Below are 6,501 nucleotides of genomic sequence, written 5' to 3'. Positions count from 1 at the left end.
TGCAATAAAGCATCACTGTCTACATGTGCCAGTATTAAGGTACAGTAAATTAATTAATTAACTTGGCTGTAAGATAGTACTATCCTATAGCAGAGCTCTTTGCTGCACAGAAATGCACATGTGGATAGTGACTGGGACTGCAGCAGTTTGAGCCAAGACAGAGCAGCCCTGGGCTAGCAGCAGGCTCTGGGGATCATCTGTACTGGTCCACAGTTTTGGCACTCTTGTGCCCCTCCACTGCCTGATGCCACCACCTGGAGTCTGAGGCTGACCACCCAAGCTGGCTGCTCCAACCTGGCTTAAACTCCTGTGGTCCTGGGCGCAGGTGAAGACTGAGACCAGAAGCAGATGATTCTGGCATGAACTGTGCCATACTTTATTGAACCACAATAATAGCTCATGTAGATGCACCCTATGGGCACATCTCCATGAGCAGGAACATGCATTTCCCTGGGGATGTATGCAGCGCGTGCAGTGTGTGCCACCGTGCAGCACCACATGCCACACATGTGCACTCATCTGGACGCACCCTATGTGTACACATACACATTGTTACAAGGGTGCTCTCTATATACATATACATGAGCAGTTTGTTAACAAACTACAAGCAAATGGTGCTCAAGAATATGCATTTTTCCTGGACTTTAGCCCAATAAAACTTCTTGTTTTGCACTGCAGGGCTAAGGACAGAAGTTACACTAAACCAGTTTAAGTGATCAGAAACTGGTTTAAGCCTGTCAGAACAGAAGCTCAGTGCACGTAGACCAGTATCAAAATGACTGAAACTGGTTTAAGATAAACCTGGTTGAATGTAGTATTGGACTTAACTGATTTGGGTCAAACTGGTTTATGAAACTTCTGTCCCAGACCTCTTGCTGGTTCAAGTTAAATCAGAGGCCACCCAGCATGCTTTTTAGTCCTGGGCTGGTCTGTGCCATCTGCTCCAGAGAGCAGGGCTGGCCCTACCCCTCTGCTCCCTAGCTGGAGCAGTGAGGGCTGGCTGACAAGCGGGGGGGGAGGTGGAACTGTCCCCCTCAGACAAACCCCTGCTAGGGTCTGGGGCCAGGGAGGGAGGTTAAAAACACCCCTTCCCCCACTTAAAATGTACTGCTGGCTGCAACTGTGGACTACAAATCCCAGAGGCACCTGGAGCAGGAAGAGGAAGAAATGAGCAACCCTGCAGAGTCCTGCTGCTGTAATTCTGGACTGCAAATCCCAGAGACCTCAGGGGCAGCAGGAAAAAGAAGTGAATATACAGCCAGAGAGCTATGCTCCAATGCCCCTGGTTTCTGGCCTGAACCACTGTAGGCATGTGGCTGTGTTTTCTGAATCAAAGGTAAATGTCTGTTTCAATTTAATCTGTGCAGTTTAAACTAATTTGCAAAGACTGAATCAATTCAGCCTTAGGCTTTTTGACTATCTGTACCTAGTCCAGATGGTTTCCTCTATGCAGCTCCATGTCAGCTTGTCAAACACACTATCAGTGTAGCTGTAGTTCCTGACCCCTGCTCCAATAAATTGTGAGGCACTGCATCCCAGTCTACAGCCAAATGACATATTTATTGTTTTACTTGCTTTTGATATCAAAGCTTTATTTACAAACCATGCTAGTATCCAGCTCCATGAAAACCATCTATTCGGTTATGCCTTTTCAAAGCAGCGTAATGCATAGCATTATTTGTATTTGTGTTTATATGCACATGTGTGTATGTATACACATACAAAGATTTTTAAGTTGATGCTGGTCATAGAATTAGGTCATGATTAGCCAGAATTATAAGCAATAAATCTCTCAGTGTGGATCCCTAGGGCACACTATGTAGGAAATTAAAATTTTTTATATCTAGTGTTGATCTAAACAAACTTCCTTTTTAAATTAAACAAAACACATCTAAAGTCAGGTTCACTCCATTTTTCAGTGATAGTAAATCTGATGGTTTCCATAAGACATGTATGTACATTATTCCATAAAATAATGTACTTATTTCAGAGCTGCTGACCAAAGTTTGACTAATGCTATCTGTAATTTTAAAGGCACTTTTTAAAAATTACTCTTTTCTATCTGAAAAAAAGTTTCTATCCACTATATTTACAAGTAACCCCCAAATTCACTATTACTCAAAAGAGATTAGAGAGAAAATATTTTCAGTTTTCTTAATGTATTTATACAGCACTTGGTATATACTTCTGGTTCTCTGTTTCCACTGTATAATCAGTGGTTTCCGTTCTTTGTGTGGGCCTGTCACACAGCTGGAAAGGGCAGAAAACCCTTGGACAGCAGGGTAAATTAGCCACCTGGGAGTTTCCTGCAAAATATTGCTGCTTGTATCCACCCCACCCAACACCTCTCTGCATGTTCATTCCTTGGGAAGGGAATTCACACCAGCATCAGCATGAGGCTACGCAATTACCTAACATGCATTGGCCAATCATAAGCCATGCCCCCTGGCAAATCTCTATGTACTTCAGTTTGAAAACTACCACTCTATACTATGCTGCAGTGCAGACATGCCCAGAAAAAAAATGAAAATGTAAAACCCCCAAACCTCCAAGGGATGTTGGGGAAAAAAAATAGAACCAGAAGGTAGATTTAACCCTGCTTTTGAAATAGATACGTTTCCAAGCTGTCATCATCATCATCATGTTCTTGTATCTATTGCCATTATGATGGCATACAGAAATTTCAGTCAAGGATGAGGACTATTTTATGTTAGGTGCTATGCAAACAAGACACAAAGAAGTAGGACAACCACTGCCCCAGAGAGCTTTACAGTTGGTGACCCATAAAATGTAAATGGCTTCATCTGTGTGAATAACCACATTCTAAAGCAGATAAATCTTTGTTATGATGGACTTGAATGTCATAACATTTCTCCATCCAACTCCAGAAGTAATAAAATTGGGTTGATAATTGTTTTTAATTAAGCAGCTCAATTATAGCATTAAGCAAGGGCACCCAGCAGAAAACAAGTAGTCTCTGGGAAGTGAATAAGGCAAAACATATTTTTGCACCTTGATACAGAGTTCAGTGTGCACTCTGCTGTGTCAGCTCAGCTTCAGAGGTCATGTAGGAGAGAAGCAAGTTATCTTTTGTCTCATATAAGCTTTGGGTAAAAACCCTTACTCAGTTTAAATCCTGAAAAATTAGGCCTTACATGTTGACTTCAACAGGAGCTTGAATTAAAAAAAAAAAATTATATACATTTATTAAGGATGTTTTGCCGAGTTAGGATTTCAGGAATTAGCCCATAGGAGTGAGAGAGAAAAAAAAATAACAAAATGCAGTTTTATGTCTGGTGCATCATTCCTGCCAATGTGTGATTGTTCCCCCACAGTAAGTTTTCCAAAGCACTGTCCAGTCCAATTTTAAAATTACTCAATTGATGGGGCTTCCATACTTCAACGTTAGCCAATTTAGAATAAGTAAGTGTCGGATTACCCAAATATACTGAGGGAGCCACTGATGTATGTACAAGGTCACATGCACATGTTCTAAATTATTTTCCAAACTGCAGCTCAGAGGAAAAGGCAGACTCCAGGGGGTTCTGATAAAATTCAGTGTCTCTTTGGCAAGCCAATTTTTTACTCTGGTTATTAATTCTTCTGTAAAATCTTAAATTAGAGAGAGCCCTGCTAGATTCATTTTTACCTTGGAGCAACTTTAGGGCTTGGAAAGATGGTGGAACAAGCGAGATAATCCCTGTTTGTCACAATGTTAGAACTGAGTTTAGTTTGGTAGTTTCACAAGAGCCTAAGCGAGTCATTCATCCAGCCTTTTAGTCTTCTTACCCTTAAGACGCTATAAAAATCCCAGCTCTAATACAATGAGAAGACTGTAACCAAAATGAATAAAGGACAAATCCTTCCCCACTCCTAGTCCAACTTGGCCTTAGTTTACAGAAGGGGTTGCCAATCCACAGAGCAAGTGCCACACTACAGATCATGGAGGAGGTGGACAGATACAGCAGGGAGCAGAAAGCAGAGCAGCAGGTCAGGAAGGGGACAGGGAAGGGGACTGGAGTGGCACTTGGGGAGGGTGTGGGGTTTAATTTGTGGCATGCCTGTCAAAAAGGTTGCTCCTCCCCCCCACCCCCATTTAAAGTATTTTGTGGAGATGGACAAGAAGCTAAGCTTGCTCAAACACAGCTGAAGCAGAGACACTGGGACCACTAATGCAGTCTCACAGCATTCCCTGCATTTCCTCCCTACCCTGCAGGGAAAAGTGACAGATAAAGTCTTCCAGCCTTACATCTTCTGCCCCATCCATGGCCCTGATAGCCTTCCCTCATTCCATGCATGATGGCAAAGCCAGCTCCAGCTGAGTCCGGCTTGTAATATACAGGGGGTGCCTGAAGCCCTCAGGTCCTGCATTCTGCCCCTTAGAATTGGACTACACTGCATCCTATCCTGCAAGCAGGGCCATCAGCAACAATTACTATTCTGGCCATGGAAAAAACACATCTGTTGTGGAAAAAAGAAAAAGACCTAGGAAGCACTTGGAACAAAATGGACACCTTAGACTCAATGCACCATCACTCTTCACTGGGGGCAGTTACTTCCATTAGAATAGGTGTGTCCAACATACAGCCCCTGGGCTGGATCTGGCCCATGGAGCTGCTCTGTCTGTCCCATCAGGCTACCAGAAGGCTACCATAAGTGGGAGGACATAGCCTGCTGTGGAAATAGGTCCTCCCCACCAAATCAACCCCACTGGCCGTGGTCATCAGTGGTGAGCATTGCCACCCCATGGATCCACTCCAAAAACTCATTGCCACTGTAACAGGGTGGGGTGCCTAGGTGTGGCTGTGTTACCCCTAGGTCCTTAACTGTGTCAGTCTTGCCCTACAAGCACCCTCATTCTCGCGTGCCACGTCTTGTTGGTATGATGAATATAGGGAGTCTGCCCTTGAGCTTTAGGTTTGGACATGGTCTGGCTAGATCTTAATAACTCTGTTGTCTCTAGACCCCTTGATGTCCTGCTTTACTGTGGATGGTTCCCGAGTCTCTCAGCCTTATGGTCCATATGCATGGCTCCAGCCACCCCTCTACCACACCCCAAGCCTTGCAGATGATACTGGCATTGCCCTGCCTAGGCCTTGTTATAAATTTGGCCCCTTGTCCGCACTGGGCTCTCCGCAGCACTGCCTCTGCACCCTCTGGCACCAGGGTCTGTGTCCCCCAATGCTGCGCCCTCTCTGGTGCCAGGGTCCCCACACTGCAGTGGGCCTCCCAGTGAGCCCTCCTCCTTCCCCAAATAGCCTCACCCAAACCACCAGTGTTATCAGACAGCACACAAACAAGTCAACCACCCTGAGTCCCTGGGCTGTAACATAACACAGAACTCACATCACGCTCTGCCCCTTTAAAAGAGTAAAACCCCCTCTCTGAGGTTCGGTGCCAAGTAGGCAAGGATACCTTATGGGTCCCTTGTATCCCCTTTGTTCTAAGGGTAGCGTATCTGCCAGCTACCACATCTCTGGGCCCTTCCTTCCTTCCTTCCTTCCTTCCGCTTTGGACGCTTCGGACCAGGCTCGCTTGGAGCTGCGTGGGGCGATCCCGAGCGTAAGACTCCCCGGCTTCCTATCTCTTTTCTTCCTTCACTCCCACCTCTCTAAAGGTCTCTAGCCTCTGTTTATTTCGCTTTCTGACTCTTTTCTTGCTTTTTTGCAGCTTTTACCCCCACTTTTCTCTCCTCTCTCTTCCCTCCCCCTCTGCTTCCGGTTTCTTTGTCTGTGAGACGCTTCTCGCAGCCTTCTCTTTTACTGTCTCTTTCCCTCTCTTTCTCTTTTTTCTGTCTGCTCGTTACGGGGAGTTACCTTTTCCATTAGCCTGCCTTCCAGAGGTGCTCTTAATTAACCCTCCATCCCCCCCTCACCCTTTAGTTTTCCTTTTCTTTTTTCTTTTTGCTGTTTTAACCCCCCCCCCTCCTTCCCCTGCCGCTTTTTTCCCCCCCCCACCCTCCTCCCCCTTTGTGGGGAGCTCTCTATTATCATTTGCCGCTTGAGGGGTGCTTTTTTCTTCTTCCCCCCCTCTTTTTTTTGTTCTATCCACGCTTTTTTTTTTCACCCCCCAAATCCCTCCCTCCCTTTCAGTGGCTTATCTTCACTTTCTGTTTTGGCCGCATTCCCGGGAGCTTGGCCTTGAGCTCCTGTGTTTAAGTTTTCTTTTCATTCCCTTAGTTTTTTTGCTTTGCAGTTTAACCCTGTCCTAGTGAGGATGGCTGCTCCTACACCTGGCAGTTGGCATGAGGATGTCTCTCGGGACCTCCCGCTGACGCACGGCCTGAGGGTTCATGCCCCTCTCCATGTGGGGCTTGAGGTTTGCATGGAGGCTCTGGCTGCGCTCCTGGGATGGCGTACGATCCGCTATGCGGGTCGTGTGAACACGGTCCCGATGATTTATTTGAGCACGCCTGCCTTGGTTGACAGGGTGTGTGCTGAGGGCCTAGACATTGCGGGCATCCACTACCCTGTCACGCCCCTAGAGACTCAGGCAGTGAGG

Source organism: Alligator mississippiensis, chromosome 3, assembly GCF_030867095.1.
Source record: "Alligator mississippiensis isolate rAllMis1 chromosome 3, rAllMis1, whole genome shotgun sequence".
In the NCBI taxonomy this organism is placed as follows: domain Eukaryota; kingdom Metazoa; phylum Chordata; order Crocodylia; family Alligatoridae; genus Alligator; species Alligator mississippiensis.
Note: the sequence above shows the minus strand (reverse complement) of the source record.